We start from the raw sequence: 15,898 nt of genomic DNA, 5'->3' as shown, positions 1-15,898 counted from the left end.
CTTTTTTCATTTTTTTTGACACAAATTCAGATTCCACATTTGAAATTATGCCCTTGATTTCTACATCTTGATTTGGTACATACGTTTAGTACTTAAAATGTAATTGTTTATGACCAGATTCTGGGTTTCATTTATCCTGTGAGTGATTTCTAAGCTTGGAACGTAGACACTCTCAATATATTTTAAATAGCAAAAGCTTATTTTCAGAGAAAAAAAGTAAAGGAAATGCTGTTTTATAGAATGAAAGGAAGTATAAACCAGCAATTTCACATTTAAAATTTAGGTTTTTGCTACAACTTTTAGTGCTTCAAATCTTTGAAAAAAATCAGTTAAAAAACTTTAAATCTAAAATTTTCCTCTATGTAATCTTCACATTAAACATCAAAAGCTGGATGCAATGCTGCCTTTACCTCCTTTTTGCATGTCATAGAAAGTTGAGGAACTGACTTCAGTTTCCTTTCCTTAACATCTATGCTGATGGTCCTAATCTTTACTCATGTTTTTCCTCTTTGATTGGTCAGAAATTAATCTATATTATAAAATTTCAAAATCTGTTTTTTAGGACAGATTTTGTTAATTTACATTTTTATGAGAACTATGATTTAAATTTGTTCTTGACCCATTCTATGAAAGATATGTAACTTATATTGTAATCTAATAAAATAAATGTTCATCAGCTGTTTGACTCAGTAGTATATTTACCTGTTGAGGAATTCAGCATCTGAATATAAACCTCTTGGCCCCTAAAGTGCATCAAAACCCAGGGCTGGGCTTGAACCCAGCCCGGGGATCCCCTCTGCTCTTTCTCACACGTCCCATGTAACATGCGTCAGGGAGGCCTCTGTGGGCAAAGGTAGGTTTGTTTTCTCTCTTGGACGCCCTGGGTTGCTCTAGTCTTGTCTCTGAGCTCTTCTATTTTATTGATATTCAAGGGGAAAGAGCAGTGGATCGGAAGTCGAGTGACCTGGTTTCTTCTCTTATCTTCCACCTCTACTACCAGGACTTTCTCTCTGCCTAAATGTCTATACTTTTGAAATGGGAGTGTTAGGCTCTAAAGGCATTTTCCAGATTGAAACTGCAATGTCTATGGCTTATAAGACAGGAGTCTTACCTGTGACTCTCCTTGCCATCTTGGAAAATAAGAAGAGTCTTGCAAGCTGCTATGGAGTTCTGACCGGCTAGACCTGAAGATTAATCTTTTGGATGATCCCAATGATTACAGTGCCTGTAGCCTAATTAAGTAGTCAGCTTGTAAGGTGACAAATTCTATGATAAACTTCAATTGTGATGAGTATCTATGATTCAAAGAATATCATTCCATTTTCCTTGAAAGATTAGAACCTTCTCTAATTGCTTTATTAATTTAATTTAGTCCTATTACTTCATCTAATGATTGACTCAAACTTGCTTTAAAATAGTGCTAATTGAAAGTTTATAAAAACGTATTCTTCATTTAAGTTCTCTGAGAAAGCAAAACTCACTCCTACGTCTAATTTCCTTAAATTACATTTGACATCCTAATAATGAATGATCTTATCTTAAATGTCAATTTTTGAAATATCGCTTCAGTAATATTACGGAGGATGAAAAATAAGACAGCCTGAATGTAGTCAGAGTGATCATACAGCAGGTAATTTCTATTATACAGGAGAGAAGAATTAGAGCTTTGAAAGAAGGCAGTGATGACTGGCTTGACAAGAAAGGGGATATGTGGAAAAGTCACAGTAGAATGACCAAATTGGATCTAACGTGAGAGAAGCATGACATCTGCAACGACTTTCTGATACTGGCCTTGGAAGATTGCATGGATTCTGGTGTCTCAAACAGAGATATAAGATAAGAAGTATATATTTTGACTTAAAAGTATACACTTAGAAGATTTGATATATGCTGGTGCCTAAATGAATGTTTCATAAAAGGAAAGTTAGTGGTTATTAGTACTTTTATCTTATTACTAGGAAATGAAATGCAGATACAGAAACACACATGAAACAAATGTATAGCCCAATGAGATATTTTAAGGTGGATACCTTTGTAACTGCCACTCAAATCAATAAATAGAACTTTTCCAGCGCCCCACCGTCCTCTCCATGATCCTTATGCCAGTTCTAATCTCCTTCCTGCCCTGAAATGGGATCACTATCCTATTTAGTGACCACATTCTTGCACTTCTTTATAATGTTATATTCAAGTGATAATCCCTCAATAACAGAATTTAGAAACTAAAACTTTGCTGTCTTTTAGGTCTTTCATAGTCTGTTGAAGAACGCTGGGTGTTTGATCTGTAGATTGAGTCATGATCTGGATTTTGGAGTCAGTAAGACCAGTGTCTGCTTGTCTCTTTTCTGTAATGTTATCAGTGGTGATCTGTAATGCACAGATCCACTAACTCATTCCGGGTTGCAGAAGAAGTCATACTCCAATTCTATCATTTCTATTTAATTTATTAATTTAATACTTCTCTAAAGAGACACTGTTTGGTTACCCAACAGAAAATTCAAACTGGAAAGGTATGATGAATGTTTTAGTCTGCCCTTTTATGTACCCATTTGCAAGATAATTAATTGGTTCCCTATCACCCTTCAGTTTTAACCAAATAGTTTCTAAATCTATTGTGAATAAGTGACTCTTCCATCTTCGGCCAGTAAGCGCTGCTTCAGGTTGCTCTTAGATCATTTTTTGACAGGACCGCCCTGGTCTTCAAAGACTTCCTTGCTGTCTGATATGGAGACATTTCACTCTCATTTTGTATACTTCTTGCTCGAGGCCTGGAATCAGCCATTTCTCCAGGAAGTCCGAGTTTCTTTGAGTGATAAATGATAATTTAAGACTGCAATCTAGGAATTAGGAATGCTCATAGCAAGCAGATTGCACTTGTAACAAGTAGTCAGCAAAATACAGTAGAAATGAGTATCCCATAGCATGAGTTCATATAGGTATTTCTAATTCAAATGCAGGTCTATAGGTTTTTTAAATTTAACTCTTCTGTATTACACCTATATTTCCTTTCTTCCACTGTAAAAATCTTTATTCTCAATATCACAAGCAGTGATAGAGATAGAATAACTCATAATTACTCATTTGCTTAATACATTAGAATACAATAATCTGAGAATAACAATACTAATAAATAGTACTACCTCTAATATAATTAATGAGAATAGTTAAAAGTATTTTTTCATAAAAACCCTCCTTATTTATTCCACGATTTAACAATATGCGAGCACATAGGTGTTCAATACTATCTTCATTTTAACCTTTAGTCTTACTTAGACCTTCAAATATCTATAGATTTAATGCTGGCCACCAGTTCTTACAGTGACATTTTATAGCCATTTTAGTAGTCTGAAGTTCGTTCTCTAGTAAATTCCTCAGGAAGAGCTTATGGGAACAATATATCCTGAGTTGTTACATGTGATAATAGTTTGGACTTTTTTATGTGTGTGTGAGGAAGATTCACCCTGAGCTAACATCAGTTGCCAATCTTCCTCTTATCTTTTTTTTTTTTTGCTTGAGGGAGATTAGCCCTGAGCTAACATCTGTGCCAATCTTCCTCTATTTTTTGTATGTGGAGTGACTCTACAGCATGGCTGACAAGGGGAGTAGGTCTGTGCCTGGGATCCGAACCTGAGAAGCTGGGCTGCCAAAGCAGAGTGCACGGAACTTTAACCACTATGCCACAGGGTCAGCCTCGTAGTTTGGACTTTCATAGTTGAAATCAGTTTTACTGGGTATAAACCCCTCATTTCTTTTTCCTTGCGTATCTTAAATACGTTACTCTATTTTCTTTTGGGTTAAAATATTGCTGTCAAAAAGACTGTTGATGAACTAACTTTTTCCCTGTAAAGGCCAATTTCTTTTTTGTGACTAATGTTAAAAAGCATTTTCTTTTTCTTTTTTCTTCAAAGCCCAGTATTTCTTGTCACTGATAATTTTGAGGCTGTACTCTAATGTATGTGGTATGATTTTTGAATATGCAATTTTAACATCTCTTTATATAAGGAAGTTTTCCTGAATTGAAATTTTTAGTATTTCTTTTTCTTTTTCTCTTACTCTTCCTCCTTCCTTTGGGCTACTATTAATGTTTGCTGGACCTTCTTTCTTGGGCTTCCTTTGCCTATCTTCAATATTTGTCACCTTCTATTTTTTTTAACCTCTTCTTTCATTTACTTCTAGTTTTTAAAATTTTTCATTTTTTTACCTTCTATTTTTCCTAAGATGTTACCTGTTGTGTTTATTTTTGCTTGTGTTTCTCTAATTCATTCTTTGTTTATGAAAGGATGGATTCTTTCACTTCTATTTTTTTCCTGAGTTCTCTCAAATACGCTTAAGTTTTTCTGTCATATTGTTTTTAATGTTGTTTTTTCATGTTGCAAGTAATTTTTAATAAACTTTAGCTTGTTTTGAGCTATGATGGTGTAGTTTATCTATACCGTATTTTTTTGACATGCTTTCGTGTAAGAGCTTTATATGGAATTTTACCTCAATACATTTTGTTTCCTTTTTTGATGTGAAATTATTTTTTTCTGAACTTTTAGTAGAGGTCTGGTTCTGGAAGTTTCCCTAATCTTCTCTCAATTTCTTTTTCTCCTATTTTCATCTAACAACAAAACTATAGAAGCTTGTTTTCTAAGATTTCCTGGTTTTGTTTCCCTCTTTACTTTTCTCCGACACTTCTCTTTCCTTCCTCTCTGTTGTAATTGTCCTGCTCAATTTTGACTCCACTCCAGGCAACTTCGCAGCCTGGGAGGCCTCACTGGTCACTTTTAAGATTTCCCAGGGGCTATACTCCTCCAGCCTTTTCAGATTATCTTCCTGTGGACCCCTCAATTCATCTCATATTGGATTTGGCAAAAACATGATCAGTTTCAGCGGCTGCTTTCAAACTGCATGACAGTTGTTTCAGCGTGTTGCACATTTTTAGGTTCTTCTTTTCTTCCTTCTGTCAGTCACCTTGTTGCTTTCCTCTGATCCTCATGCATAGATGCTGATATAGTGTGGATTTTGTGGTTATTGGTGGCTGGTCCTTGACCAATTATAATTTGATGTTTATAGAGTACCTTGCCACCTTGATTTGCTGTAAATGTTGCTTATGAGTTTTTGGATATACTATCTAGCTGTTTGGTGTGTTTTACTATCTAGTTGCTCTCTCTTTTTTTTTTTTAATATTGGCACCTGGGCTAACAACTGCTGCCAATCCTCTTCCCTTCTTTTCTTTCTGCTTTATTTTCCAAACCCCGCTGGTACATAGTTGTATATCTTAGTTGCAGGTCCTTCTAGTTGTGGGATGTGGGACACTACCTCAACGTGGCCTGACGAGCGGTGCCATGTCCGCTCCCAGGATCCGAACCCTGGGCTGCCGCAGCGGAGCGCATGAACTTAACCACTTGGCCAGGGAGCTGGCCCCTAGTTGCTCTATATTTATGTGAATAAAAAATTATACTGCCATAGCCACCCTTTCACAATCTCCCTTTCCCCTTCCCTTATTTTTGATGACACAGCATAGTGGTTAAGAGTGCTGACTCTGGAACCAGACTACATGGGTGCAAATCCCAACTCCACTACTTATGGGCAATGTTACCTTGGCACACTGTACCAAGTACATGAACTCTAAAAGTGTGATAATAGTACAATTTATCTCAAAGGATCCTTATGGGATTAAATAAATTAATTTTTTTATTGCCCTTATAATTATACCTGGTACATGATGATTGCAATGTATGTGTTTGTTAAATTTTAGTTTTAATATATATTAATCATTTAAAAATTCAATTACTGTATCACTCAAAAACACAGAAAAATAGCATCACTGCCATTCCTTTATTACCTTACTAAAAATTATAGTTCATATTCTAATTGATTCTCCTTTCATTGGCCTGTTAAAGAATAGGATAGTTATTTTAGGATATATTGGGATGATTGTTTGATACTGACCATTTGTTAAGAAAATAATAATAATAATAATAACAACAGCAATATCAGAGGGCTATTATATGAGTTAATAAATAATATGATTATTATTAATAATGATTATAATAATAAGCAAAGGTTAAATAATTATGAAGAACTAGGAAGAGACATAATTATTCTATAAGAGCTCATAGAAAACTATCAAAGTGACGTTTGGAAAAAAAGATATAAAATATCTTTAAAAAGAGACAAGCTTTATAATCACACGAATTTCAAGGAAAGAAAACAAGCCAATTCCTTTAACAAGAACCATAAACGCCTTGTTAGAGAAAAGCATGGTGAATCAGTCAGAGTTAGTGTACTGGCTAATATGTTGTCTTTTGATTGGTTTCTCCATTAAGGGCCTATCAAGGTTAATTTCGTGTGTGTTTCGACTTACCGCAGGTTATTGGTTTGTCTCCTCATCCACAGCAGAGTTCAAAATGAGCACAGCTTCCCCACAGAGCAAGTGCTATGAGCAATGTAGCAGATCATCTGCTTCAAGGTCTTCTTTCTACTACCAGGTGTGTTGCTCGACATGAGGCCAAGAGTGCAGACTATTTGCACTGAGAAAAGACAGCAGAGAAACCTGAAATATTAGCGTGTGGTATGACTATCAGTCAGCTCTCACTGTGATTGCATCCAGTTCTCTTCTGCATGATTTACCTTCTTCAAACTCAGAAGAAAAGGGTCATTTTCTTTTTCTCTACTTTAAATCCCGTCACCTCATTACATTTTCTAAATGCCAAATTTACAATAGGGCCAAGATAAGCCTGCTAACTTATGTGGCTTAGAATTCCAGAACATGTCCCACAGTACAGACCTTTAAAGAATAATTAGTGTATGTGAAACAGAGTGATGAAAATTGGCAAATAATTCCAATTCACAACCTCGCTTATTTTAAATACTTGTTTTGAATTTGCCATGAAGTTCAGAGGAATGGGACATTCCAGCACCAGGCCATGTCCACAAAATCTAACGTTACATTTTCACAATCAGCCTACTGCCAAAGTGTTGTGCAATTGTGTGCTTTTGACAGATAATGTTGATGAATTTGTGGCCTGAGCTTTGCCAGCGTGAGACTTACACATTTGAGCAAACATTGAAAAATTGAATTGATTATTTGCCAGATGTCAAAATATTTTGTCACATCAATATTTTGAACATTTTTTAGATGTGTTGAACACTTTATATTTCATCATCATTGATTGATTTTGGTCACATTTTGCATGTGACCTAATCAAATAAGGTACAATGGACTCATAAGCATTTCTTATTGTCACTGTCATTTCTTATTGTCTTATTATATACTGTAAAGCCAGTCTAATTAAATTTTATGTCACTCATTAACAGCGTTTGTGACCACTTCTCAGTTTCTGGTTAGAAAATTAAGTAAGAACATTTGATGCTAATATTGCCAATTGATCTTTTGAAATGTTCTCATTCTAGAAAACATAGCATACATATTATTTTTCTTGTTATTTAATGCCCATTGTTTGAATTAAAACTACCTTTTGCTCTTCCTATTGAGCACCAGGAAGTGAATAATACTTTTATTGTTTTCTATTGAAGGTAATTATTAAATTGGCTTCCTAGCTTTCTCTTCTTATAATGAATTCTCAAAAGATTGATTGTCATATAGACTTGAAAACACGCCTTAGCATGAAATATAGAATATGTCATAAAATTATTCACTAACAGAATATCTGTGTGGGTATATATATCTGTTTATACACTCACAAATGCTGTATAACATACATACTCACACACAATTTTAAAGGGGAAATAAATCTTTCATTGCAAATTGTAATTTATATGATTATAAATAATAATAAACCAAAAAGGTACTTTGGACTTAAGATATTAGGTAATCAATCAAATTTCTTTTGTGCAGCAAAATAATTGTAGGAATATTTTAGTATAAAGCTGAGGCGTGATTAATGGAGAGTCGGGGGATAGGGAGTTGGTTCAATATAATTTATTAGAGAGTTTTGAAATGGTCAGACAAAAATTCCGCACTACTTGTAGGTAACATTTTGAAGGAAGTAAAGATTTTTGTAATTTTCCAACACCAAGGTTCACTTACCACTGTCCCTATCCCTTTTGGTATATGTTTTAAAAGGTATTATTTTTCGTTGATAATTTATTTTCTCTGGGCAACTGCCCCAGACCTCATTTATCTGGACCTACCCTTCCTGTCGCAGGACAGAGGTAGAATCTTCTTAGGCAATAATCCAATAAATGAGAATTCAATACCAATTCACCCCTTCTAGCTTACTTACCTGGACACTAAGATGACCACTTAATCATCATCAAAGCTTATTATCATATTTGGTTTTCTCCTCATTGAAAGGACATATACTATAGTAACCAGGGACAGCATTAAGTCAACATGTAAGTTTTTAAATATGTCCACAAATTTTTTGACACTCCTCACTTCAAAAGATTCTCTGCACTTGGAGTGTGAACTTGGTGACTCACACCCAATGACTAGAACGCTAAAAGTGAAGGTGTGTCTGACTTTTGGACGATGCCATGACCGACACTACAGCTTCCTCCTCATTCTCTCTTGGATGGCTTGCTCTGAGGAAAGCCAGCTGCCATGTTGTGAGGACGCTCAAGCGACCTCTCAGAGATCCAGCTGGCAAGGAACTAAGACTCCTGCCAACTACTAATACAGCCTGACAGTCAGTTATCTTTAAAGACATTAAAACAAGAAAAACTTTGTTTTATATTTACCAACATGTTTATCATTTCTAGTCCTCTCATTTTTATGTGTAGCTCTAAATTTTCATCTGGTTTTGTTTTCCTCCTGCTCAAGAAACTTCCTTTAACATTTCTTGTATTTCAGTTCTCATAGAGATGAAACCTAGGAATTTTTGTTTATCTGAAAAATTCTTTTTTTTGCCTTCATTGTTGAAAGATATTTTCACTTGGTAAGAAGTTCTAGGCTGACAGGTCTTTTTCTTTTGTTGCTTTAAAGATGTCTCCCCATTGTCTTCAGGCTTGTATGGTTTCTGGCTGTAGGGCTGCTGCATTTATCTTTATTCTTTTGTGCTTAATGTGTCCATTTTTCTTTGTTTTTGGCAATTTCATTATGACATGCATTGGCATTTTTTATTGTTATTCTGGTTGGTGTTTGTTGAGCTTATTGAATTTGTGGGTTTATATTTTTCATCAAATTTGGAAAATTTTCAGCTATTGCCTTAAAGTCTTTTTTTTGTTCCTCCCTGTCCTCCCTCTGAGACTCTGGTAAAATTAATCTAGTAGTTATTAGACCAGTAACTTAGTTTCCCACATGCTGTGTTCATTTAAAAAATATATTTGTTTTTATTTCTGTGCTTCAATGTGGATATTTTTGATTATCATATTTTCAAATTCAAAGATATTTTCTTCTGCATTGTCTAATCTGCTGCTACTCCCATCCCATGCATTTTTCACTTATTAGATTGTATTTCTATCTCTAGAAGTACTGTTTGAGGCCTTTAAAAAAAATCTCTCATTTATCATTTCATCATGCTTATGTTTGCATCTACTTTCTTGATCATAAGGAGCATATTTATATTGGATATTCAACATCCCTGTCTTCAAATTGAGTTATCTATGTATTTCTGGCAGTTTCTATTGATTAGGTTGATTGGGTTTTCTCCTGGTTGTGGATCATATTTTCTTGTTTCTTTGTATGCCTGGTAATTTTTTATTGTTGTTGGACATTGTGAACTTTATGTTATTGCTTGCTGGATTTTGTCGGTATTGGCAAAAGAATATATATATATATGTATATATGAAATATATATATTTCTAAATAGTCTATTCTATTCTAAATATTTAGAAATATATATATATATTTATACATCAGAAAAGAAAGTCCCAAATTACTTATGCCAATACTACATATATAGTCAATTGATTTGCAACAATGGCAGCAAGGCTATTCAGTGAGAAAGACATTTGACAAATTGTGCTGGAACAATGGGATATCCTTATGGAAATAAAGAACAGCAACCTTACTTCACACCACCATAAAATAATTAATTCAAGGGGCTGGCCCAGTGGCACAGTGGATAAGTTTGCACTCTCTACTTCAGCAGCATGGGGTTTGCTGGTTTGGATCCCGGCTCAGACCTACATACCGCTTGTCAAGCCATGCTGTGGCAGGCGTGCCACATAGAAAATAGAGGAACATGGGCATGGATGTTAGCTCAGGGCCAGTCTTCCTCAGCAAAAAAGAAGAGGATTGGCAGCAGATGTTAGCTCAGGGCTAATCTTTCTCAAAAGAAAAAAAAAAAGAAAAAATTAACACAAAATGGATCACATGTCTAAATGTAAAAAATAAAAGATAAGACTGCAAAACTTCTAGAAGAAAACAGGAGAGAATACCTATGTGACATTGCGATAGGCAAAAATTTCTTAGCTAGACCACAAAAACAATTTGTGAAAGATAAAAAATTAATAAACTGGACTTTATCAAAATTAAAACATTTTTCTCTTGGAAAGATACCATCAAAAAATAAAAAGGCAAGTCAGACTGGAAACAAATATTCACACATATTAGGCAAAGAACTCTAATCCATAATATGTAGAGAACATTTATAATTCAATAAGAATATAATAAACTTAATTGAAAAATAAGCAAAAGATTTGAGAAAACACTTCATAAAAGAAGATTTATGAGTGGCCAAGGTGCTCAAGTCATTAATTATCATGGAAACTCAAAATAAACCACAATTAGATACATACTCATTAGAATGGTGAAAATTAAAAAGATTGATAATGCCCAGAGGTGGCAAGGATGTAGAAATCTGAAGTTCTCATACATTGTTGATGGGGTTGTACACAGCACAAGTAGTTTGAGAGCCGTTTGACAGTTTATAACAAAATTAAACATATACTTCTCATATGACTCATCCATTCTACTCCAAGGCATTTGCTCAAAAGAAATGAAATTATGTGTCTACACAAAGATTTGTATCCAAATGTTCGCAGCAGCTTTATTTACAATTGCCCAAACTGGCAACATCCAAATGCTCATCAGCTGGTGAATATATAAAGACGTTGTGCTAAATCCATACCATGAAATACTATTCAGCAATAAAATGGAATCAACTACTGCTATATACAACAACACGTGTGGACCTTAAATTCGTGCCGAGTGAAAGATACCAGGTAAGAAGAGTTTATAGTGCATAAACTTTACATAAAATTCTAGAAAATTCAGATTGATCTAGAGTTACAAAGTAGATCAGTAGTTGTCTGGAGATGGGTGGCATGAGAGATACACAGCAAAGGGAACAAAAAAACTTTGAGGGGAAATTTCTGTATCTTGAATTTGATGGTGATTTTAAAATAATGTATAGCTGTCACATTTGTCAAAGTTTAATATTTAAATGTGTGCAGTTTATTGTATGTAAATTAGACCTCAGTACATTTGTTATAAAAGAGATAACGTGTGAGAAGTCAACAAAGTTATAAGCAGTAGAAAATTGAGAAGAATAATGGTGAGAAAAAAAGAAAAAACATCACAAAAGGAGAAGAGGAAAACTACATTGTTCTGAATAGTCATAAGAACAAACCCCACCAAAACAACATTTTAGAAATGGAAAACATTCTGCTTAATACATAATATAGATTTGTAGATTTATACAAGGATCTTCCACTGTCAATAATTTATAGGCATCTTTTTCTTCTTCATTAGCTTAGATATTAATTTCCTTTTTGTGACAAAACAATAAAACAATTTGAAAAATTTCTTACTTACCATTCAAGGCACCAACATGATAATGTGTTATTGGAGCCAGTTCATAATAGATGGTTATGCTCCCTGGGCCGGGGGTAATCACTCTCTAGTTCATATTGAAAGCAGTGAATTTGTAACATAGACAAGACCATGAATCCAGCAGAGAACACAGAGTATCCAGTTCATAAATTTATGCACACATGAGACAGTATTATTGTTGTAAAATATGTCTAGTGGATCCACCTTTTCTCAGATCATGACATATTTACAAATTGTAATTTCCTCCGGAGATGTACTATGACTAAATTACAGTCTGCTTTTGCTCCAGTGCCTGAAGGAAAAAAGGCATCTAATTCATCTTGGTCCAGATTGTATTCGTGAAATATATAAACTTAGTTATTTTCCTGTGAATTTTATTCCCTATGAACACCAGAGAAAATGTAGGGATTTGATTTTCACCAGTGTATAATGCAAACTTGGAAATGATATTAAATACAAAACTGAATATTTTAGGAAAATCTTTGCAATGAGGTCACATTATTCATACAGTGGTAAATAAGATTTGTTTTTAAAAAAATCCTGTAAATAGGTAGGTATTGAAATTGCTACAACAGGAAATCATGTATAATTACAGCTATGACTGTTTTTCTTATCTACTGAGGCCTATGGTAGCTTGCAAATTTAGCCGCTCAATTAATTGCATGTTAGGCACAGATTAGATATATATGGAATGGAGAAAGAACATCTTTGGTTTGGGAGAGAATTTCCATATGATTCTCCACAAATCAGGGATTCACGGGATTTTACAAAGGAACTCAGGAGGTTGCTTATTCAAATTTTCCACCGTTCTCCCACTCCCTGCATTTCTAGAATATCTTCTAAAATATGACAAACATATTAATTCATCATCTGAATTAACACTTCTCATATCAGACAGCTAATGCAGCTAACATTTATTGAGTGCCTTCTGTGTGCCAGACAATAATAGATTTTTATATTCACTAACACTGATAGAGCTCTTACAGCAAAGTACTTTACAGCATAGTAACTCATTTACTCCTCCAAACACCCTGAAAGATAGGTGATGGTGTTAACATCTTTTCACAGATGATGAAATAACTCGTCACTGTTAGGGCAGGGATGTAAATTGAGGTCATCTGTGTCTAGCGTCTGCTTTTCTCCACTATACTGTCTCATATTTTGCTATGTGCTTTTACATATATTATATCATTTAGTTCACACAATAATAAATATCGCCCTCACTAGAGACTACTGTCATCTAATGCACAGAACAAAGACTTAGAATATGAATATCAATATTTGAGACCTGAGTCTCCCACTTGCTGCGTGATCTTGCACAAATTACTTAATCCCTATTAGCTTGGTTCCTTACCTATAATATGGGAACAATTACTGCTTTGTCTCTCTTCTAGGGAAGTCTTAGAGGTTAAAGAAAACATTAGGTGTTAAAATACATTGGAACCTCAAGAGCTGTAGTAATTTAATATAGTTATTATGTTTTCTTACAAGGTAGCTCATGCGGATAACTGTTAATTGTTCAAATGGTTTTTTGAACAAAGACATACCCCCCCCAGGGGCCACGTTGAAACTCCATTACTTCTTTTTAAGGATTAAGAGCTCTGGAACCTTCAAAGCTTGCACTAAAGGCTTCATCCTCTTCTTTATACTCTCTGGTTTGAGAAAGATGTCCGGTACTAAGTATAATAATACTCCAGAGAGGGCATGACCAATACAGAGTATTATCACTTTGTTTGATTATCATTTTGTATTGTATCTTATCCATAACGTATCAGTTGTTCTGGGTAACATATTTCTGTTAATGAATAAAGCACACGTTCTTAAAAATTTGGTCTCATCTCAGGGAAGTCGATTTTGAACTTGTTGCCAACCAAAAAAGTAACTTTTTTTCATATGAACTGCTAATGTTAAGTTAGGAGTAGTTTTATCCCACTCCAAAGATGATAGTTTGGGTGGTAGGACAGTGTAGTTTTGGGAAGGATCTGTGTAGATTCTTGATTTTATTCTGAAAGTTTTTTCTTTTTTTTGGCCACAGGCCCAAATTTGGTCTCAGCAATGTGAATTGTAGAAATCTAAATAACACCAAATATTCTTTGCATAACCAATAAGTAGAATGACTGCTTCTTATCCAGTCTTTCTCCTCTCCAATAGAGGCAATGATATTTATATACAGTGTCTTCTGCTGTCTTCCAATCAGTGGATCTCGAAGAGCAGTAAAGCATCCTAATTTATAGCCTGTCCTTTGTGTACTCTTCCATGTATAACGCCTGAACTAGAGTCAAGGGAGTAGGAGAGGAGGGCCTTCCATTTCTTACAAGGACAGCAGTGAAATTCACGCTACCTTTTCAGTGGCTGGCCTACAAAGACTGTGCTTAGTCATAAACTGTCTCACTTTCTTTTCCATCCATCTGAAATAATAAACTGTTTTCTTTTATATTTTATTGTTTACTGTCTTAGTGGGAAAATGTTCATTATACATTTGAATTGGGAAAAACATCTCCAGATCTTACACTTGATTTTTTGGTAAAGTTTATAAGAATCACCACCTTACTAAACCAACTTGAACTTTCCGTGAGGTTTTAATAATTAACAAGAACACTTGACTTCTTCTTTTATGCCATTAGAAACGTGGCTCACATGACAAGAAGGGGGTATCTAAAGTGAAGGCTACGTGTGTGATTTGGCTGCAAATGATGAGGAAAGTCCCACCTGAACTATTAGGACTTACTCTCTCAAGAAAGATAATGATTCACAAAAAATGATACACTATTACAGAAACACAATGAAACTGGTGCACACAGTTAAGAACATTTTCAAAGTCATATATATCAGCTCAAAATAGCTATTAGCTGTGCTATCAATTGGATGATAATTTTCACTATTAGCTGAAATGATCAGAAGGAAATAGAACTATTTGTGAAAAAAATATATAGTCAATCAAGGTAAGGTGGAAATTAATTTTAAATATGGCAATGTGTTTAATAGTATAATTAAAAGGGCTAAGCCTTTGTTTAAAAACTATGATGTGCTGGTAAAAATTAAAATAAAATTTACTTTTCTGTTTTTGGTAGGCAGAATAATGGCTCTATGCCCCGGTCCCTGGAATTTGGGAAAATGTTACCTTATATGGCTAAATGCACTTTGCAGATGTTTTTAAGTTAAGCATTTTGAGATGGAGAGGTTATTCTCGATTATCTGAATGGGCTCAATGTGATCACAAAGGTCCTTCTAAGAAAAAGAGGGAGACAAGAAAGTGAAAGAAAATGTGGAAGCAGAGGTCGGAAGGATGACATTGCTGATGAAGATGAAAGAAGGCTAGGAGCCAAGGAAGCTGGAAAAGTAGGGAACAGTCTCCCCTAGAGCTTCCAGCAGGAACCAGCCCTGCTAACGCCTTGATGGCAGCCCTGGAAGACGAATTTTAACCTTCTGACCTCCAGAACTGTAAGAGAATACATCTGTGTTATGTTAAGCCAGTAAATTTGTAATCATTGTTGTAGCAACAATAGGAAACTAATATAATGCAATAGGTGAGGTTTATTTTAACTCTAGAATATAAATTCGTTGAATACTAAAACAATCTCAGTATTAATTCTTCTATAAGTCACAAATATAATAACTTTAAATATTTATTCAAAGCAAATGCTATTTTTTTTATTGAGTTATTGATAGGTTACAATCTTGTGAAATTTCAATTGTACATTAATGTTTGTCAGTCATGTTGTAGGTGCACCACTTCACCCTTTGTGCCCACCCCCCACCCCACCTTTCCCCTGGTATCCACTAAACTGTTCTTGGTCCATAGTTTTAAATTCCTCATATGAGTGGAGTCATACAGAGATTGTCCTTCTCTAACTGGCTTATTTCACTTAACATAATTCTCTCAAGATCCATCCATGTTATTGCAAATGGAATGATTTTGTTCTGTTTTGCAGCTGAGTAGTATTCCATTGTATATATGTACCACATCTTCTTTATCCATTCGTCTGTTGATGGGCACTTAGATTGCTTCCACTTCTTGGCTATGGTAAACAGTGCTGCAATAAACATTGGGGTGCACAGGACTTTTGGGATTGCTGACTTCAGGCTTTTTGGATAAATACCCAGTAGTGGGATGGCTGGATCGTATGGTAGCTCTATTTTTAGTTTTTTGAGGAATCTCCATACTGTTTTCCA

The 15,898-nt window shown here is 34.7% G+C and overlaps 1 long non-coding RNA gene across 1 annotated transcript in view; it reads left to right on the top strand.

Annotated features, from left to right (window-relative positions):
- The first annotated feature begins 1,711 nt into the window (after positions 1–1,711).
- LOC139044766 (uncharacterized) overlaps positions 1,712–15,898 on the top strand; it is a 31,043-nt gene continuing 16,856 nt past the window's right edge. The window contains exons 1-2 of the long non-coding RNA XR_011501863.1: positions 1,712–1,843; positions 6,355–6,473. This is a non-coding gene — a long non-coding RNA (uncharacterized lncRNA). The remainder of the gene's footprint in view (positions 1,844–6,354; positions 6,474–15,898) is intronic.

The sequence above is a fragment of the Equus asinus genome, chromosome 3, assembly GCF_041296235.1.
Source record: "Equus asinus isolate D_3611 breed Donkey chromosome 3, EquAss-T2T_v2, whole genome shotgun sequence".
NCBI lineage: Eukaryota > Metazoa > Chordata > Mammalia > Perissodactyla > Equidae > Equus > Equus asinus.
The sequence above is the reverse complement of the archived record's forward strand: the minus strand, read 5'-3'. Positions and strand labels throughout refer to the sequence as shown.